Genomic DNA, 22,761 nt, shown 5'->3' with positions numbered 1-22,761 from the left:
TAGCCTGTCAAATATTTGAAAATACAAAATAAATCTTTGAAGAAAGTCTCCATTTGTCTATATCAAATGTTCGTCTGACAGATTGTGGACAAATGACCAAGCTGACGTGAGAAAAGCAAGTCGAGATGCTTGAGCTTAGCTGAAATCCCACCAAGCCTCTGGCCTTGCTGGTCAAAAGATCATCTTTATGGGCCAGAGAGACCTTGTTCAATGTACTGGGGCTCCCAAAGAGCCTGGAAATTACTATCACCTGGTTCATTTCCAGAACCACCTGGTCAATCCTTCTCTGCTGGGCTCAGTCCACCAGCTACGTCAAAGTGGGCTTGAACACACCAGACATTCTCTGTCTCCCAGGGGTTTTATACAACTACACAACTACACAACTACACAACTGCTGTGGGGAGTTTTGGAGCAATTTGTTCTTTTTGATATCAGCATGGTAATTAATTTTTGGTATGGATATATGTTTATTTATACCTCTATTTACCTGTGTCTCTATCGTCTCCCTCTCTTTAAATATACACACCCATACAGGGACATAGAGTATCTTTCCAATTTTTTTTCTGAGCTTCCTGCCATTTCAGAAATATCATTGACCAAAGATATTACCCTAAGTCAAAAAGCACTTCCCAGTACACTATTCCTCCATATTGATAAAGGAACTTCCATGGTAGTCCTTCTAAGAGCAAAGCCTCGGCTCTCACAGCATACTACGAAAAACATATTATTTCCTTCTGGTACATTAATTTTTGGATTACTCTGGGTGACAAAACACCACTAAAGTAGTGGTTTGGCTATAAACTCCCTTGACATCTGGCCAAAGTTCTAAATAATAAGGATGTAATTGCTTTCGAGCTCTCACCACTGAGATTTTCTGGCTACTTCTTACATAAATGAGAAAGTTAGCAATGATATTTTTGTGGTAATAAAACCACAACTTTCATAATATTTACCAAGCTGCAATCAGATAAGAGCTCATTTTGGGGGCATCAGGAATAATAGTTAGCATGGTCAATTAGGGAGTGGTGAGTGTTGCCAGAAGTGACTTTTTAGAGAACTTATGGGATTTCAGCTTCTCTCAGGATGCTAAGAAAGGCCTGGAGATAGCTTCAAGGTTCTGCCACTCACAACTTCCGGAAGTTAGTGTTTGAGACATTGCTTAAGGTGAGCAGAAAGTTCAGGGTGAGCTTGTGGTGATTAATTTGGGTTTCTCTCAGCTCTTCCTTCTGTGTTCTCAGAAATGTGACCACCTTCCCATGGAGTGTTCTCTGCTGCTGCTGCTGCTGCTGCTGCTAAGTCGCTTCAGTGGTGTCCGACTCTGTGCTTCTCTAGGACAGTGTTTTTCAGACACTCTCCTCTAGAGGCAGTAACAGTAATGGTTGCATGTGTGTGAAGTCCCTTCAGTCGTGCCCAACTCTTTGTGACCCTGTGGGCCGTAGCTCATCAGGCTCCTCTGTCCATGGGATTCTGCATGCAAGAATACTGGAGTGGGTAGCCATGCCCTCCTCCAGGGGTTCTTGCCAACCCAGAGATCAAACCCACGACTCTTACGTCTCCTGCATTGGCAGGTGAGCTCTCTACCACTAGCGCCACCTGGGAAGCCCCACAGTAACGGTTATCATTGGTTGAATCCCTGCAAGGTGTCAGGTGCTGTGCAGAGCACTTTACACCAACATTTTCATATTTAATCATTCTTAAGCCCACTGAGAGCCTTCTCAGGTGGCACTAATAGTTAAGAATCTGCCTGAAGTGCAGGAGATACAGGAGGTGGTGAGTTCAATCCCTGGGATGGGAAGATCCCTGGAGGAGGAAATGGCAACCCACTCCAGTATTTTTGCCTGGAGAATCCCATGGAGAGAGAAGCCTGGTGGGCTACTGTGTATGGGATCACAAAAGAGTCAGACAGGACTGAGCATGCATGCACACAAGCTCAATCAAGTATTAATATTATTATCCCCAGTGAAAGATGCAGAGACAGGCTCACACAGGCGATCCAGAGTGACATGTTAGTCTGTGAAAAAGTTGAGAGTTACCTGCTACTGTCTGAGGTAAAGGTAAAGCCTTTGACGCTACACCTTCCCACTGCCATCTCCCCATCCTGTTTTTGATTGCCTTGTAGCCGTCCAGGAGGGTATATTCCACAGTAGAGGTTCTCAGCATTAGTTGTGGCATGAAATCAACTGGGAAACTTAGAATAAAAAACAGATTCTGGGTCCCCATGTCCAAACTTTCCCGCTGGTGCTGAATCACTGGCATTTTCAAAGCTCCTCAAGTGACACGTATGTGTAGCCAGGGCTGAAAGGCAGTGCTCCTTAAGTTGACTTGATCCGTGATTTCTCTGTTGTTGGAAGTGCAGGGCTGCACTGATGTTCCAACCAAGCTGCTAATAATTAAAAACAAAGCAGGGTCTGGCCGTTGTGCAAAGGCCAATTTCCACGTTCATAAACTTTTCATTGGCAGTCAGTTGAAAGCAAACATCAATTGCTTTACTTATGATCTCTGGTGAGGGTAATGTGGGCCAATAGATGGGTGGAAGCTGGTATTCAGGGTCCCAAGTGTGAGTACCCCAAACCTTGGCCATGCGCAGAATGTTTCAGGTCACTGGTCCGTGTGTGCCTGAATGAGTACTTAATTTCCTTTTTTAGACCTCAGTAATTTCTAGCAGAGTGTATAGAGTTCATGACACAAACACATCTGGATTTGGGGGTGTGGATCTGAAATATTCGCCGGCCAATATGTTGGGAGCAGCTGTTGCCTTGGCAGCCAGGGAGGCTGGGGGTGATCTCATTGGAAGCCCCATCTGGGGCTTCGCTTGCCATCACACAGCTTCCCCTGCTGATTTCAGCTGCGCTTCCAAGCTGGGTGCTCCCTCTCCTGCCCAAAGGCATCTTGTAGCCTTCTCCCTCACGATGAGGGGGTGCCCAGAGCCTTGACACTGCTGCATCTCATGCAGAAAATGCCAAGAGGGTGGAAATCCTTCGCTTCTTAAAGGAGACTGTGTTACCAATCGAGGCTGGTCTGTGCCAGACTCCATGCCCGCCCAGAAAGGAGCTCCTAAAAGCCAGCAGTGAGAGGCAGGCCCTCCTTCTTCAATCTGGCGTGGAGGATGGATCAAGGGCCATGAAGCCAGGCAGAACTGGGTCTGAACACACATTTTACTGCTTTCTAGCCTTTTGACCTTTCTTAAACAAGCCACTTCTCTGAGACTCTGTTTTCTTGCCTGTAAAGTGGAGACATGAAAGCTCCTTCACTGGATTGTTTGGGAAATTAGATGAGTGGCTGGCACATACAGCAGATGCTTTTGCCCCTTTCTTCCTCTCATGCAGCTGCTTCTAGATTGCGTGTTGTCATCTGAGCAAGACCCATTTGCCAAGGTCAAGCTAGCAATTTAGCAAGCAGTTCACGAAACTTCTATATGCCATTCACCGTAGTACTCAATGCTGCGTGTACTTTCCTGTCTCTGAGCTGTCCCTCATGCTCTGTCCTCTGCCTTGAAAGCTTTTCTCCCAGAGTCCCTCCTGTTCTCCAACCAGTTCGGTTCTCACCTTCTCACATTGATTCTCTTGGCTACATGTCATCTCTCACCTTCTAGATCACCAATGTGCTCAGGCCAGAGGCTCTCATACAAGGGACACCCAAAATGTTAATGCTCTGAGCTCACTGTCCACATCCACAAAATAGAGATAAATACATTATTACCCTTTTCCAAATTGTTTGTGAGGCTTAGATAAGATCTAAAAGGTGTAAAATATTTAGAACAGTGTTGGACACAGTAGATACACAACAAATATTAGCTAACAGAAATATAATGAAAAATACCTTACAATAAGTAGTCATAGTATTAGATAATGTGGGCTTTCTTTGGTGGCTCAGAAGTTAAGAATCTACCTGCAATTCAGGAGCCACAGGAGATGCAGGTTTGATCCTTGGGTCAGGAAGATCCCCTGGTTGAGGGTATGGCAACCCACTCCAGGATTCTAGCCTGCAAGAATCCCAGAGACAGAGGAGCCTGGTGGGCTACAGCCCATAGCATCCCAAAGAGTCAGATACAACTGAGCGGCTTAGCAAGCACAGTACACAATGTAACAAATTTTGACAATAAGAAGAGGAAGGGACAACACTATGGGGCTGGCAGTTGAAAGAACAGGATTGTAAAAATCCAAATGGATTCCCAGTCCCCACCTTCTTCCGGAAATGTGATTACACTGTTAGAGTTAATGAGTTTCTAGAGTAAGTTCTACTTGGAGGGAAGAGGTTTCAAGTGCCAAGTTCTATCCACTCCAATTCTCATGCATTGTAACCCTTGGCAAATCTTCTTCACCCAAGAGTTCTGATTTTGGCTCAGCTTTCTAGCAAGGTACCAGTTAATTACGGTAATCAGATCAGGCATTCTTGGGCAGCAGAGAGATGCTGGACGAATGTGGGACAGCAATGTTGGCGGCAAGGGGTTTATTGTTTATTATAAGCCAAATAAATGCCATCAGGGGATTGATGAGGAAGCCCATGTCTACTGTGGGGGAAGCTAAGTTCTGGCAGGGTGGGTGGAGTGGTGACGGCTCCTAAGGAAGACTGGGGAGGATATTGGAACCATAACTATTGCTTCATGGGATGGGGAATCCTGACCCCTCCATTCAAACCGCTCAGTCTCAGCCCATCCTGAGGCCTCTCCCTGGTGACCTTGGAGCATGCATGGGGTCCTAGGATCCAGAGCTCTTTGAGATGTCAAACATCAGTAATTCCTTTGTCTTTGACAGCCCAAGTCACATTTCTTCGTTCAGCATGTGATTTGGAATAGGCAGTGCTTGAGTGCTAAGTCACTTCAGTGGTGTCCAACTCTAGGAGACCCCGTGAACCGTAGTCCACCAACCTCCCCTGTCCATGGGATTCTGCAGGCAAGAATACTGGGGTGGGTTGCGGTGCCCTCCTCCAGAGGATCTTCCCGACCCAGGTATCAAAGCAGCGTCTCTTAAGTCTCCTGCACTGGCAGATGGGTTCTTTACCATTAGCACCACCTGGGAAGACTTGAGCAGAAATCTTAGCCTTGCCGTTCCCTTGTTCTCTCACTTTGCACCAAGGACCTCACCTCGCTGACTTCCAGGTTCCTTGACTTTAATGTGGGGATCTTTACATTTACCTTACACTGTGGTTTTTCAGAGAGAATGGGAAAGCTGTAGAATAGGAGTGGGGGAGGCTGTGGTTGGAAAAATCAGGTCTGTCTTAGCAACTAACAAGCTGAGAGCTGATTAGTTAATTTCATTTAATCCTCCCAACCATTCTGTACCTTGATTCCCATTTTACAGATGAGGAAACAATGGCTCAGAGGGCCGAGGTAACCTGTTCTAGGCCTCAGGAGGAGAAAGTAGCCGCACTGAGATTTGAACCCAGGTTTCTAAGACTCCAGTGTGCTCTGCCTCCCAACCAAGTACATAACACATCTGTAGGTTATCTCGTTTCTGAGCACAGCCAATGTGGGCTGCTCTGCTGGGTGCAAAGAAACCTTCTTGACTTGCTAAACTCACACTACAAGCCCTGCTTCTTGCCCTTTCTCTTCTCATTTATCCACAGACCCCCAGATGGCCATGGAGGTAGCCAGGTGGCCAAGAATTTCAGTTAGAGGAAATTCCATTTGCTTCCTATCCAAGATGACCGTGCATTTTCCAGGTAAATTCGGGTATCCCTAATGCACGAGAGCAGATGAGAGTGGCCTGGGCGGCCCCTTCATTTCTGAGCCAGTCCCAGCAGAGAGCTCGCCGGTGTTGTTATGTGTCCTTATTCGTTAAGGATTCTCTGTATTGAGATGCAACCTAATTAGGGCTGAGCTCAAAGCCTGTTCTTTCGGGGGCTTAGTTCATAAAAGATTAATGTTCATTTTCCTTGGGTTTTGTTGCAGAATTCAGCTGGAAAAAATCCAGGGTGCACTTCTTCCAAGAGAAGTAGCACTTTGGTGGTTTGTGAAAATCCCTTTTCCCTCATGTCAAAACCTTGTTTTTTTTAATGGCCCATTCCCCTCCCCCCACGTGAGCATTTTCGTTTCTGAAGATGTATAAGAGAAAAAAGAGGGAATTCTGTAAACAGAGAAATCTGTTGGAGATATTATTCACAAGGAACACATTTGATTATAGATAATTTAAAAAAACAGGTAGCAAATAAAAAGTGCACAATAGAAAACATTTCTGCATTCATTCATTTATTCCAGTATTCAGCAAACATTTATTGAGCACCTGTTATATGTCGACACCAAGTATTTACATCTTGTATTTCATCTGACTTTTCTGTTTGTGATTTGCTTGAGCAATTTAACTCCATCATTAGAGCACTAACAGGAAGTGCTTCCTACATATGAATGGGTAGCTTTTGACAGTCTTCTGCCAATAGGAAAACCTACCTATCCAGGTTTTTAAAAATTAACTGTATTTTTGGATAACAAGAGTTAGCCATATGTCAATGGTAAAAAATGCCCAAGCATATGGGTTGATTAAGAAGTAACAACCATTTATAATCCCAGCCCCTGGAGACTTTCTTTGTTAATAGATTGGTGTCTATTCTTCCAGGTTTATTTTTAAGTAATAAACTATAATAACAATATAATTTTACTTACAAAAATGAGAAACAGACAGTACTTCTGTTCTGCAACTTGTGTTATTCACAAAGTTAATATAACTTATCCTATCATGGTAATATTTTCACATCAGCCTAGAGAGAACTTCCTCGCTGTTTTGGTATCTGCATAATATTCCACTGTGTAAATTCCATGTCATTTACCAGCTCCCCATTCAAGATATTTTGGTTGTTTCTCCTTTGCTTTCATCACAGCAATGCTTCAGTGGACTCTTTGTAGCTAAGTTTGGGTATTTCTGTGAGTTTTTCTGTGGGTAGATTCTTAGAATTGGAATACATTGAGTCAAAATGATGAATTACCTTTTTTCCTCAATTCCCAACTTTATGATATGTCAAGATCCTTCACACACTGAAAAATTTCTCTTCTGTAATCCTTTCCCTCACTCACCCTCTTTTATCTAATTCCATTCATCTCAAAATATTTTTAAAGCAAGACCTAAATGGTAACAAGCGTTTGGGGAAATGGTGCTCTAACTTTGAAAGGAAGAAAAAGTAGAACATAGCCAAATCTGTATTGCTCTGAACAGCTCTGACTGCCTGTGAGTAAGCAAAAATAGCCTCTCCTCTTCCCTTGAGTTGCAATCTCAGAAGTTCTCAAGCAGATTATTCCTCCAGAAGAGGCAAAGCCCAGGTTTGCTCTTCTTTATGTTCTATGGGTGACCTGAGCAGTAGAAAACAATAATAGTCACGGGTATTTGTAGATGAGAGCATCATTTCAGTATAGGAAATTATCATATTGCTGAAGGAAATCATAGAAGTTTGACTGATTCACTAAAACTCAGCAAAGTAATAATATCATCACAGGACACAGCATCTTAGTGACACGGGCTGAGTCATTTCTGTGTTGAGTGAGCTTAGGAATTAAATAGTTCTATTCTCAGTTCTCCAATTTGCCGCTGCTCAGTCACTTTAGCCACGTCTGACTCTGCGATCCCATGGGCTGTAGCCCACCAGGCTCCTCTGTCCATGGGATTCTCCAGGCAAGAATACTGGAGTGGGTTGCCATGCCCTCCTCCAGGGCTTCTCCAATTTAACAAATTTATTGAGTCTTATCTTCCCCCAAAGCCTGTATCTTACAAATTTTGACATTTTCCTCTTTGTTAAAACTGAAAACCCATAGCCAGATATAGCATAGAAATGCAAATCTTATTTTGTGGACATGTCTGACGTTTTAACTTCTGCTTTACCTGGGCTATGCTAAATGGGAGCCCTGTGTTGCCTCAGTTAAAAGACCGCCACCCTAAAGGTGGCTTTCTCCTAAAGGTTCTGGGACGACTTTGCTGACTCTGTCCAATAGAGGGCAGTACGTTTCTCTCATTGACCTGCTCAAGTTTGAAAAATACACGGTAAAAACAGAAGACTCAGTATCTTAGAGTCCAAACACCTTTCTCTTTATTAAAGTCACTCCCAGCACACTTCTGATAACAATACACCTGTGAATATTTCAAACATAGGATGAGCACAAGGGATTTAAGTATTCCTTGTGCTAGAAATAGTGGTTTTGCTTAGGTTCAAATCTATGAATGGAGTAAAAGTGTTTTCTAAATGTCCTGAAGCTGTTCCTTTTTACTGCTTTGATTTGCTTAGTTTAGTTAACTTGTTTTTTTTTTAAAGTCTCACTATCCTGGAAGATCAGGGAAATTGATTTTGAAGAACTTGTAATTATAATTGAATCTCTTTCCAACACTATTCATTATCACTTTTTTTTTCAATTTGAATATTTCTTAGGGAGAAGAAAAAAAACTTAGAGACCTGATGAGCTCTGGCAAGGAAGGGGACCAGGAGCAAGTACACCATTCTGTGCAGATGGAAGGGCCTGCCACTCTTGGCAAAAGGAATTTTCCGTCAATCACAAACAGTCCCACACAGTTTCCCTTAGATTGTCACAATGATTTTCAACATAATGAAGAGCTGGGTCCAATGCCACTGTCTGATTGTCCAATCACTATCTGATTGCCAGTTAGACTTCAAATTCCATCCTTCAAATTCTACCGCAAGGCAAAGAAGAAATAACGTTCCAGAGAAGTGTGGGAGGAGAGAGGGAGAAAAGGCAGAAGAAGGAAACAGGCATTGCCCATGCTTGAACTTTGTCACCCCTGGATCAGTCTCCGGAGACAGAAGTCAGCATCCTGAAGGGACTGTGTTGGGTGGCCTGCTCCCTGATAGAGCAGCTGAGATCCATGCTGGGTTTCTCTTGTTTTCATTCTGGTGGTACCTTGTCTCCCAAGCTTGCCCCTGTGACCAGGGGACTAGGTGTTTGTACCCTTGTGGGTCCTCTCTCACCCCTCCCTGGAACCTGAATTGGACCTGTGACTCACTTCTATCAATAAGATGTGACGGGAATGGCACTGTGCCAATTTCTGGCTTTAAGAAAGCTTGGCAGCTTCCACTTGTGTGCTCTTACCATGTAAGAAGTCCGGTTACCCTGCTGGAGATGGTCCACCTGGAGAGGCCCTGGAGGGTTTCTTCTCATAGAAAAAAAACCCACAAGAAGGTCAACAAGGTGCCAGATGTGTGAGTGAGAAAGCCATTCCAGCCCAGCTGAGTCTCCACAGAACTCCAGCTCCACTTGCCATCTGACGGCAACTTGATGAGCAATCCCCAAGCCAGACCAGCAGGAGAACCATCAGGCTGAGTCCAGTTAGCTCATAGAATCATGATAATAATTTCTGATTTTAAGCCATTGTGTCTGGAGTTCTTTGTTACACAGCCTTAGATAACTGAAGAACTACCTGTATTACTTTGGCACTTTCTGCGTGGATGGTGTTGCTATCCTACAAGGCATGGAGTCTGGTTGCATTGGAAACCAGCCTTCCTGCTCTGCCAGCACAAAGGAAGAGAATGAAGGTGGTACCTGTGAGACAGAGAATGGGTTCCCCGCTGTAACTAGGAGACCTTAGGTCTAGATCTTGCTCTAGTGCCAACTGGTTGTGTGACCTTGTGCAAATCAGTGACTCATTTGAAAGAGGTGATGGTGTACTATTAGGGAAGCGAATAAGAAGCCACCACTTTTCCTTTCTTTGTCTATGGCAGACATCATGAATCCACTGTGGCTTTACTGAGCCTAGTCTTGGCCTCAGAATCCTTCTCAACACAGACAGCTGCAGCCATCTGATCAGCATTAACTCATCAGATGAACCCTGTTTGCTAACCTCTGATTAAATGGTAAGTCCCTGTCTACCGCAGTTGGAGAAATGTTAGGCAGGGGACTTATGAATAAATTAATAAAATAGTTAATTACAGCCAATTAATTTATTAATCTTTTGGGAGAGCCTTGTGTTTGTTTTTGGGCTCCAGCATCCTCAGCAAAGGATGAATATAAGCTTTGGTGGTTCTGAGCTTTGCAGCTAAAGCCCAACCAAAGTTAAACCCAATAGTGTCCATAGTCATTGAAAGTTTTTGATTGATGTCACCTTAGATGAGGGTCATAAGCTCAAATGCTGTTGGGAAGTAGACAGGTAAAGGGAAGAGTGAAGTGGACGCGCCCCATGCACAGGCGCCAGCCCCTGGGGTCCTCCCGCTGGTGGTCGCCACGGGGGGGGGCTGTGAGTGTCTAGGAGGGTCTGTGTTGGTCCTGTGCTTAGTCTGTCCCTGGCATCCAGAAGAGCGCTTGTCACTAAGATGTTTATTGAAAAAATGAATGAGCTTGCTTCCCTGTGGAAAACTATCAGCAGAATCAGCAAAGCAGAATAAGAGGTGAAAAAGAGACCAACACAAACTGCAATTCACTGAGCATCTACTAAGTGCTCAGGTGCTACAAGAGTTGTACCTGCATTATCCCATCAAGCCCTTACAGCAAGTGCATCAGCCAGATTTTACGATCCCTCTATAACAAATAAGAGTTCTGAAGCTCCGAAAGGTTAAGTTTATTGTCCAAGGTCACAGAGCTAGCAAGTGGCTGAACTGAGGTTTAAACTCAGCTCTGTCTACCTTTCCCCGTTTCACATTTAGACAGCTCAAAGCTTCTTTTCCATCTTCTCAGGTTTGACGATGTGACCTTGTTATTCAGATTTTTCATCTGTAAAACGAGGATAATAATACTGCCTGAATCATAGGATTGTTGTTAGGATGAAATAAATTGAAACATGTAGAGTGCTTAGGATAGGGCATAGCATATAGTGGGCACTCAATAAAAAATTAGCTTTCTGTTCATTTCTGATGTTTTCTTTCTTACTCTACCAATAAACATAGGCCCACATTGATTGTACAAGAAGTTATGTTGTACTCAAAATAAGTTGCCCAAATCAGAAAATGCTGTCTGTTTGTATATTTTATTTAATGTCCCCCAGCAACTTATCCCCTGGTCTTATTGTTATTGTCTTTGTTTATTTACAGTCTGTTTTTAAAGATCCATCTTAACATATAGTCTAGCTGGTCAGAATCACATCTTCTAACAATGAACCAGTGGAGGAAAGTTTTGGCGTATGAGATATTTTCAGAAATTAGAAATAGCAATGGTCTTGGAGTGAGAATACCTGGCTGGCTGTGTGACCCTAAAAAGGGACACGATTCATCAGAGACTCAGTCTTCTCATCTGTAAAATGCAACAATAGTTAGCTACTTAAAACCTCTCTTTGCTGTGACAAGCAGTGGTGCCTGGGACTGCACAGTGATGTGGACAAGTGAGAGGCTACCCCAGGATGCTACAGAGTCCCAGAAGCTGGAGCAACCCCAGGGCAGGACAGCAGCCTCCGTAAGAAGCCTGAGCATCTGAATAATGAACATGTTATTTAAATGGAGCTGTGGTCTCGTGGAGCGCTGAGAAATCATTTTCCACACTTCACTATTCTTCTAGTCAATGGGGCTTGACTTGATTATTCTCCCTCGAGGCTTCAGGAGATGTGGGGAATGTTTGAGATTTGTTTAAAAATTAGTTAAATAAAATTTCCCCTCCTCCCCAGCAATAGTTTCTGTGACTGATGGAGCTTTCACTGGGTAATGTCTTAGGTGGATGTAAATCTGAGCACAGAAAATACACTTCATATGTCTGTATATGTAAGGTTGTGTATGTATGTGAATAGAATTTTTCATATTTGAGGGGGGGGGGGTGGAAACAAAACAAAGACCTTGAATAGGAGCTTCTAAACAAGAGTCAGTCTTATCACCCTGATTTCATGGGAGCTGCCAAGTACCCATCCCTCAGATTTCACCCCCATTTGGCAACTGTCTGTCAAACAGACATCCATGCTAGTATTTTTATTATTATGTGTATTCATATAATAACTTGAAATTTTTAAACAAAGAATAAATGAATTTAAAATAAATTCATTAAAATGTTATTTAAAAATAAAATTTTACATAAAGAAATGACCCTTTATTTTCAGATTCTAAAAGTGCCCTGTGAAAAAATTTAAAATGCAAGAAATAAAAATCACCAGAACCATCCCACTCAAAAATAACATTTCAAGCATTTTCTTTCCATCTCTTTAATGCACTCATAAATACATAGAAATGCATGGGCACAATTGGATCAGGCTGGATATATGATTTTCTGCATTGCTTTTTTCACTTACCATGATACATGCTTCCCTCCTCCCATTGTTGAATAGCTTTCAAAATCATGATTCTTAATGGTTGTGTAATTTCATCAAATGGATGGAGGATGATTTATTTAAACACTCTCTGGTTGTTGGAAATTTAAGTTGAATTGCAGTAACTTTTCAATGAGAGAGAAAAAAAAAAAAACCACCACGATGCTAGCTATTTATGAGACAACAATGATTTCTTGCCTTGCATGGGCAGCCAGCAATAAAAGTCAGCCAGTCAATCTGGTATGTGATGAAAGGTCCAGAAATGGCCAGGAAATGGATGGAGAAACTGTGAGGGATGAAGTGAGTTATTAGTGTTTATTATTTATATGGTACAGTAAATATATACAGCTGAGGACCAAGCATTCACTTGTCAGCAACTTGTAGCCAGTCAATGGACCCTCAGAGTTTAGACATGATTAAATCCAAGGCAGTACCATTAGGGGATGTGGTGAGTCAGCCATTCCTGATGGAGGGGCTCCTACGGGACCATCTCAATGCAAGTATATTCCCTTTGCCTTAGGGTGACTTTCATTTCTGAGAAAAATTCCTACAGCTTCTTGACAACTTTATTTTTACTTATTTATTTGCCTGTGCTGGGTCTTAGTTGCAACATGTGGGACCTAGTTCTCTGACTAGGGATCAAACCTGGGACCCCTGCATTGGGAACATGGAATCTTAGCCACTGGACCACCAGGAAAGTCCCTCCTGACAACTTTAGAGAGAAAGAGAGTATGTGTGGGAATAAGCAGGGGTGAAATATTTCCTTTATATTTTCTACAGTTTCACCTCTTGGGATAACAGCTTTCCATGGCCACACCCTGACCCTTGCTTACTTTTTTCTTTTAAATTTAATTTATTCATTTTAATTGGAGGATAATTACTTTACAATATTGTAATGGAGAGGACACATGTATACCTATGGCCAGATCGTATTGGTGTATGGCAATCACCCTTGCTTATTATTCTGAGAATTCAGCAGACAGGAAAGCTCATGTCCATGAGGCAGAAATCATTATTTCCAATTTACAGGTAAAGAAAGTCGAAAGTGACTCAATCAAGATTGCTCTTTGCAAATGACACACTAGGACTAAACTCAAGACCATACCCCAACTGTCACCGTAGGACAGCATTTGTGAATGAATATCTTCCAGACTCTGCTTCCCTTTCTTGTTTCTACTTATTTGGAAGTAAAAATCTCTTTGGTGAAGTAGGAAGAGGGAATTGGAGAATGAAACTCATTCTCATTCTTACAAATGGGGCTTCCCTTCAATTCTCTCCTGCCAACACTCTTGATCCCTCTTCCCTGCATTTTTTTCTTAAAGCACATATCCCATATAACTAACACAGTTTAGATTTCACTTAGAAACCAAAATGTCTCCCCATCAAAAGTAGGCTCCACTAGAAATAAGTCTTTTCAGAACAAGGTTGAGACAGTAGAATAGAATGGTAATAGCTATGATTTTCTGAGTAGCCACTATGTGTCAAAAGGGATTCCCTGTAGCTCAGCTGGTACAGAATCCTCCTGCAATGCAGGAGACCCCAGTTCAATTCCTGGGTCAGGAAGATCCACTGGAGAAGGGATAGGCTATCCACTCCAGTATTCTTTGGCTTCTCTGATGGCTCAGCTGTTAAAGAATCCACCTGCCATGCGGGAAACCTGGGTTCAATTCCTGGGTTGGGAAGATCCCCTGGAGAATGGAATGGCTATGCACTCTAAAATTCTGGCCTGGAGAATTCCATGGACTGTATAGTCCATGAGGTTGCAAAGAGTTGGACATAACTGAGCAACTTTCACTTTCACTTTTCTTTACGTGTCAAAAACTTTTCAGACCCTAACTTCAACTTTTGGAATACCTCAGAGGAGGTAAGTATCTTTACCACATTTTACAGATGAAGAAAACCACAGCTTGGAAGGGTGACTGGAGAACCTCAGGGTCACAGAGCCCATACGGAGCTGGGCTGTAAACCGAGAGAGCATGTGTTCAAAGCTGTTTCCCCTCATGTTGCGCTGGCCTTAGAGCATTGCGGAGGGACAGCTGGGTCACTCTGGCATCCAGCTAGGTCTTTCCTGCCTGGGTCTAGCTGATGAGTTGAGGGTGGGGAGTGGGTCCTAGTTTCCAGGCTTTCAGGAAGAGCTCCCCATCCCCCAGGGTTCTCAGTCACCATATCCTCCCAGCTGGCAAATCCCTTGGCTTCCTTCTCTCTCTGAAGCCACTGTTTGTCCCTTTAAGGCACAGACTCACACGCTCTCGAAGTTACTTATGAATGGACTTGTCTGATTCTGCTCTGGGGGCCAAGAGCCAGAGAGCCCTTGGTACTCTTGAAAGGAGCTCATTGAAAACACTGGGCAACATGGAAGTCAAATTCCCACCACTTCTACATGGCCCTCTGAACCGGAAACAAGTCTGTGATACAAACATATTCCAAGGTAGAGAGTTTTTGCAAAATGGTTAGAGCATCTAAAGCTGTACTGTTTCTACAGAGGCATGAGATGTGCACATAATGTATGCATAATTGACTCAGCGGCAGGCAGGCAGTTCCTTGGGGAGCTCTATCTGGATCCCTCCCCTCACCCTTTACCAGCTCCTTTGATTGTGTTGATAAATGTCTTGAACTCTCCCTCTCCTTTTTAGTAAATTGCACCTGAAGACTTTCAGCAAACAAAATCTTACCTTGCAATCCAGTCAGTATGCACATCAAAGCAAGCTGGAAATACTTGGGCAGGGGGTGGCGGTCTCTCCAATAGGCAGCCCAGTCTTGCTTTATCCAAACCCTCCTTCATGTCTTCTTCTCACCAAATCTTCAGGAAACCCTGGGAACACTGCCATAAGTCATCTGAGTCTGGAAAAGATGCCTTCTAACAGCCCAGAAGCGGCTCAAGGGGACCTCACAGGTCTCCATCTGTGTTTTGGGTAGTGAAAAAACCACTGGGTAAATTCAGATGGACAGCAGTTGTGACTCTGCAAAGTTACACAGTCCCTGTGTCTCAGACTATCTGAAATGCCAGTAGCAATTTTACTGGGTAACCTGCACGGGGCAGAGGGGCACCAGAAGGGGACATATTATCTGAATATGGTAGTTTCTCCATGACATGGCTCTCAATTGTTTATTCTATTTTGCCATGAACTTCATAATGCTTATATTGACTCAGAGAAGAAAAAATCCTGGATTAAATCTTATAATTTAACAGCTGATTCTGGTCACGCATTTACACCAGAAATATTGTTGAGTGCTACAATGTGCTAAGTCCTGTCCTAGACCCAAGAGCATGTGTGCGTGCTGTGTGCTAAGTCATGTCAGACTCTTTGGGACCCCATGCACTACCTGGGGCTCTTCCAGGCTCCCTCAGGCTCCTCTGTCCATGGGCCTTTCCTGGCAAGAATACTGGAGTGCATTGCCATTTCCTCCTCCAGGAATCAAACTCACGTCTCCTGCATCTCCTACACTGGTGGATTCTTTACCACTGTGACACAGGAGAAATAATAGCAAACAAGACAGATGAAAATCATGTAAGTTTTATAGATCAATCCTATTTCTGACAATTACAAACAATATTTTTCCTCTGGGTAGTTGGGGTGCACATCCCCCAATACCATTCCCCAGGTAAATGCTCAAAATTTGACTTCTTTCCTCCTAGGAGGGTATTTTTTTGCCCTGAACTTCTTTATGCCAACAAATTGGTTATTTTAAACTGCTCTTTAAAAGAAGGGATATATTCAGATTTGTTGCGCTACTTGTAACACAAATTTAAAACAGTTTATGATCAAATAGCATTTTTTAATTTCTCTTGATTCATGTGAAAGTAATTTGGATTCACATTAGTATTCTGGAAACTGATCATTAACACTTTTTAACTGATTTTGTAAACACATTTTGCTTCCAAAATAAACATAAACAGGCCAGGAGAATGCTCAATGTAGCTGAGGCATGAAGATACACACACATTAAGGGGAAGGGCAGGATCCCCAGCGTAAAATGGTGAAGGCATTGAGAGTCATTTCATCACCAGCTTGCTTCATGAAAAATCTGCAAGAAAAATGTGAATAATTTCATATTTGCCCAATGGGGGGATTTGAAGCTGCAGAGTTGTTTGTGTGTCTATCATGGATCATTGCAAATAATTAAAATGGGGTGAGGTGGGGACTGACTAATGTTTGATAAGGCAGGAGAGGGACAACATGTGGTAGGAATGAGCAAAGTGTTGAGGCTGCTCCAAACTCAGTCAGGGTGGGAGATTCAGAGATACACAGTCGGAAAGGTGTGATGGTCCAGTCCTCCTCATGTCAATGCTAGGATCCCCTCACTAGCATCCCCAGCCTCTGCCTCAAGACCCCTAGGTCAACTCGGCTTACCTTCCCATGACATCCCATTAACTTATGTGCTTCAGTCCCAAGCAATTTTTCATTTAAAGATGAATCTTCCAAATGAGCTAAAAATAATTGTAGTGTCTACTGATCCAGTGGGAATCTAACTCATAACCCCCCCAGAGAGACTCTTGTACCCCCTTTTCTTTCTCCTAGTCACTCACATTTCATGCTCTCTTAGACAGCCTTCCTCCAAACATTCCCAAAATGCCTCCAACCAAAATGCACTAACTCCAGAACTTCTGGCACTTTTCTGCCTGTGTTCTTGAACTAGATTTTGTATGCAAACATGTGAAATGACCCTGGAGAGCAGGAGGGAAAAGAAACTCCTTAAGTAAGACCAGAGGAATCTGTCAAGCTTGTTACATTGAACTGCAATATGACAGTGTAGCCTCTGAGTTGACAGAGCACATGTGGTTTAGGAACATGGTTGGGATTCCTGTAGACTTGCGTTTCCATCCCAGACCTGCTACCGGGTGAGATCTTTCATCTTTCTGAACCTCACCTTCAAGTCTGCAAAACTGGGAGAACAACATTTATTTCCTATGGCTGCTGAACAGATGATGTGTATATCAAGAATATGGCATAATATATGTTTAATAAATGAATGGTTGCAACTGTTCTTACTACTCTAGTTTTGCCTCTAAATGTCCCAACATCTCCTAGTGCTGGGAATTTTCTGAGATCTCCTTCCTCAGTATTGATCCAATTCAATAAACATAGACAGAGCACCTGCCAGGAACCATGCAGGAGCTGACATGTGAAGGTGGAGGTGACAAAGACAAGGTCTTTGTTATTGAGAAGCATTAACAATCCCTTGTTGCTTCTTACAGAATTCATGGAAATTAACCAGTAAACTAAAGTTTGCATTAACTTAAAAGGAAAATACTCTGCTTTAAGATCAGCCCAGTTGTTCTGGGCCTCTGTTGGTATGAATCTGTGCTGTCCTGTGCTTAGTCGCTCAGTCATGTCCGACACTTTGCAGCCCCATGGACTGTAGCCCCCCAGGCTCCTCTGTCCATGGGGATTCTCAAGGCAACAATACTGGAGTGGGTTGCCATGTCCTCCTTCAGGGGCTCTTCGAGACCCGGGGATTGAACCCAGGTCTCCTACATTGCAGGTGGATTCTTTATCATCTAAGCCAGAGGGAGGCCCATCGGTTTCACTAAGCTGTGAATGGGCCACTGATCTCTTGAAGCCTCAGTGTACTCATCTATGAAATGGGAATCCTATAACTTGGCTCGCCTGCACCTCTAAGACTTTGTGAGGGGAAAAATAGGAGTGAACATGATTTGGAACTAAAAGTGCCATGCAAATCGAGGAATATTGCTATTCCTAGTCCTGCCTGGTGTGAATGATTTTGGAGCGCCCAATTTTCCCCAGTCTTCCTCAACAAGTTGTAAAGGTAGAGGCTGGGGGATGCTCCAAGCTTAGCAACCCTCCACAAGCCCCCCAAACCCTTTTTTTGCACTGGCCCCTAACAAGCTGGGAGAGCCACAGTGTCCTCAGCCATCCACCTGCAGGAGTCAGGACTCTGGTTTCAGGGGACAAAGATGCAAATTAAACTTTCTCGAGAGAAAAATAGAAATGCACTGGCTCATGACATCCAAGAGAGCTGTGGGATGTTCATGAGTCACAGGGTGGCTCAGAATATAATTTTAGGGAACAGTCCTTCAAACCATGTAGTTTCTGGAAAGGAGTGTCAGTCATGCTTCTCTGGCACAGTGATTGTCAAGATGGACACTGTAACTAATGCTGACAGCTGCTGTCTATTCTGCACACAGGGTTCCCTGAGCAGCCTTCAACCAATGAGGGGCAGGAGTTGTTGCATAAATACAAAAAAAATGTCCTCACCCTCAGTGATTGTGTACTGGGGCTAAATCCAGGTACCAAATTTAACGGAATGACACAATACTCAGGTTTTGATGCAATATTTTTGAAAAATCAAAATTAATGCAAAAATTTCATGGTGTCCAAAATATCAACATTTCAAATAAGGACAGCACTGATTTTCTCCTTCTGCTTCAGCTCCTAATATGGTTCAGCTGGGCATTGGTGTGTATCTCTCAATAGCTTCTTTGCAAATTCAGTGGAATACAGAAGCAAAAGCAGTTTCACACAGTCTAAGCTGTCCACCTCACCAGGCTTCTGATTGGACCAACATGTGGTTTACCCTAGCTCAGGGGTCCTCCCCCAGGAGTGTTGTCCATAACTCTCTGGGAGGGACAAGACAGGGAGCAGTAAACTGAGGACACATGGGCTTTTCAGTCTTTGATGTCCTTGGAAAAGCAGTCACTGTGAATGATATAAGCCAATCACCAGGACAGATAACCCTCCGGAGAATGAAGGTCATTTCAACTAACAAATCACTTGTTCCATAACAGAGGACGCAAACAACAGATCAATACACAAATACGGTAGGTTCCTAAGAGAGGGCTTTAAGTCTGCTCTCTCTCACCTTTTCTTTACACCTGTGGGTCCTCTTTGCCAGGCACCTGAACGACACAAAGCAAGTAGCATACAGGAGAATGGCTTCTTCTTAAGTACACTGCAAAGACAGAGAACCACCTAGAGATTAGTGCCTTTTTTGTGGGGAGAATCTGATCCCTGTACCATTATACTCCAACCTTGGGGGAAGCCAAACCCACAATCAGAATGTAATTGAAGTATGTTACCTATAATAGGCTCAGATGTTTGTGATCTTCAGCACTTTATGAATTCTGCAGCAGATGGGCGAGGGCCAGGTAGCAGGCGAGAACAGACTGCGTAAGGCAGGCTGGCACTCTGACAAGGGCAGCCCCAGCTGTGGTTCGGGTGTTATTCAGCACGCCCACCCACTGCACCAGCAGTCTGCCTTCGCGAGCTCACGGCCACGGCCGCCTTAATGAAGAGTGGAGGTAAGCACGAATGCCGGCTTTCCAGGGCTCACAACATTTGAGAAACCCAGAAGGATCTGCATGATGGAAATGGTGCCAAGTTATTTTGCCTCTTGCTTTTCAACAAAAAGAGAGAAGGAGAGAGAAGAGAGAGGGAACCTGGCAATAAAATGTGCACCTAAACACTTTTCAATTTTCTTGGGCTTTTATGAATAAAGCCCCCCTCCCCCAACATTCTGTGCTGGAAGAGGGAAAGCAGAGAGTAACAGCTAACAAAAGGAATCATGAATGGATACAAGAATTTAGGTGAGCTGGTGTAAGGCACAGGATACAGGCGCTGGAATTTCAAACCCTTGTCTGTTAGTTTCCCATTGTGTAACTTCTGGCCAGGTTCTTAACCCACCCAGCTTTCTGTTTCTTCATCTGTCAAATAACCCAAATAAAGTATGTTTCACGAAGTGTTTGGTTGCATCATGAAATGATACAATGTATTAATAACCAGTATTTATCGAGCACTTACTGTGGGTCAGATTTGTATGTATTAACTCTTTTAAATCTTCCCGACAACTCTGTGTGATAGTTCTTGTTAGCACTCTCATTTATAAATGATAAAACTCTTACCTGCAATGGCAAACTCCTAAAAACAAAAAGTTCTTCTAACTCATTTGACAACAGAACTGGACCTCATCCCATTTATTTAGCACCAAAAACTCACCTGAACTAACGTGAAATTATGTATAGTTTTTATTTGTCCCACATAATGTATATATTATGCATTTTCAGAGCAAAATATAGCCATGCATGTGTGTTAAGTTGCTTCAGTCGTGTCTGACTCTTTGAGATCCCACGGACTGTAGTACACCACGCTCCTCTGTCCACAGGATTCTCCAGACAAGAATACTGGAGTGGATTTCCATGCCTTTCTCCAGAGGATCCTCCTGACCAGGGGATGGAACCCATCTCTTTTTTTGTCTCCTGAACTGGCAAGCAGGTTCTTTACCACTAGCGCTTGGGAAGACCCCAAAATATAGCCATTTGCTGTTTAATCATGGAGTGCTAACTCAGTCATTGCTGGGATGTTAGACAAGATATACTTTATAAAATTTGGAAATCCTGATGCTAAACCACATCTGGCTCCAAGGGTGTCACTTTGGCATGGTAGATCTATGCTGCTTTTCCAGTGTAGTCACTCAATATGAGTTTGATAACATCAAGATTGCTTTATAACATACAAATGCAACGAGGCGTGCCTCATTTTATTGTGTTCCACTTTACTGTGCTTTGCAGATATGTTAGTTTTTATAAATTAAAGATCTGTGGCAGCCCTGCATTGTCAAGTGATGGTTAGCATATTTCATCAATAAAGTATTTTTACTTAAGGTATGTACATTTTTTAGCACACTAATTTTAGGTTTTTTTATATGGATCAGTTTTTAAGGGTTTATTGAATTTATTACAATATTGTTTCTATTTGATGTTTTGTTTTGTTTTGTTTTGGCTGCAAGGCATATGGGATCTTAGTTCCCCAACCAGGGATTGAACCCACACACCCTGCATTGGAAGGCAGTCTTAAGCACTGAACCACCAGGGAAGTCCCAAGGCATAATGGTATTGCCCACTTAATAGACTACAGTATCGTGTAAATATACATTTTATATGCTTTGGGAAACCAAAAAACTCATGTGCCTAGCTTTGATACGGTGGTCTGTAACGGAGCCTCCCGTGTCTCTGAGGTGTGTGCCTGCAGTATAAATGCTTTAGATATATTTGTTCAGGTATTCATTCAACAAATACTTAGTGCATGCCTACCATGTGTTAAGTTCCATTTCAGGCACTAGGTTGAGTGAAATAAAACATGTTTTCCTTGCCCGCATAAAACTTACAGTCTGAGAGAAATAACACTGGGAGAAAATAAAAGAGCACAACATTTTAACAGCAGGGTGCTATGGACTCAAGTATATAAGGATGCCCTGCATTCTCCTACGTCTCTAAGCATACACAACAGAGATGAGCATAACCTGTAATAACTGAGAAATAAAAGAATTTGGGAGAAAAAACAACAACCCATAATTATTCGGAGAGTAAAATTATGTGCCTTGAAATATTGAAGTAATTATCAGGTTAAATTTCTATGATCCCTGCAATTTCTATGAAACCTGGAAATGTTAGGAGTGCAGGCCTGGCATATCTTTTAACGTAAAATTATACTTCTTTTCCACTCAGACTAAAAGGTCATAATTAAAGATATAATAAAGCTAAGTGAGTAATGGGATTTGTAATTCACTGGGGAATGGGATGTTTCCTGAGGCCCTCCTGCCCCTGGGAATGGAGGTCACCAAGTTAGATGGCCTTGGGAGCCCCCACAGGGCCCAGCACCCCCAGGGAGAAGAGTGTGGTCACCAAGGCCCATCGTAGTGTCCCATGAAAACACTGGGCCAAAGGAGAAGGCTTCCTAACTTATTTTTGCCCAGGATTTCAGAACATTTTTTTTTAATATGAAGATAATACATATTCATGCTAAAGTATTTGAAACATTTTTTTTAACTGTATACATTTAAAGTCTTTATTGAATTTGTTACACTATTGCTTCTGTTTCATGTTTTGTTTTTTGGCAAAGAGGCATATGGGATCTTGCTCCCTGACCAGGAACTGAACCTGCACCCCCTGCATTGGAAGGCAAAGTCTTAACCGCTGGTCCACAAGGGAAGTCCCTAGAATGCTTTTATAAATGTCTAAAGGCATATGAAAATTTTCACCTATAATCACCTCACTATCCTGTGGCAACCACTGTTATTGTTCTTATTTCCTTCTAGATTTTTCTATGAGCTTTTTCTTGTAGTTGAGATTTGCTTACCTTTTTCATTTAAAATTATTATCAGCAAGAACAATAGCAAATCACTGACCACTTTCTGTGCCACTCGTTTAAATAAACAATTTCATAAAAATAGTTCCACAGTTGGCAATGACTTGACATCTCAGCAGCTCAGTTTTCTGTCTGTAAAATGGGGTATTAAAATGCCTACATCATAGAATTGTTGTGAGGATCTTAGGTTAATACATCTAAAGCACTTGGAACAGTGCCTGACGTATGGGAAGCACTTGATAGTGTTCACTATTATTATTACCCCATTTTGCAAATGAGGTAATCAAGACATGAGAGGTTAAGTAGCTTATCCAAGGTTATCATTAGAGAGGAGCAAGGTCAGGACTTTAACTCAGGCAGTATGGCTCCAGGATCCATGGCTTTAAGCCACGTATAGTGAGAGTCAAGGTACTTTTGAGGGAAAGGACTGGAATTTGGTCCTCAGTTGGGATTAGGACACACATATTAGCAGATATGGGCTTCCCTGGTAGCTCAGTTGTTAAAGAATC

Source organism: Ovis canadensis, chromosome 15, assembly GCF_042477335.2.
Source record: "Ovis canadensis isolate MfBH-ARS-UI-01 breed Bighorn chromosome 15, ARS-UI_OviCan_v2, whole genome shotgun sequence".
In the NCBI taxonomy this organism is placed as follows: domain Eukaryota; kingdom Metazoa; phylum Chordata; class Mammalia; order Artiodactyla; family Bovidae; genus Ovis; species Ovis canadensis.
The sequence above is the reverse complement of the archived record's forward strand: the minus strand, read 5'-3'. Positions refer to the sequence as shown.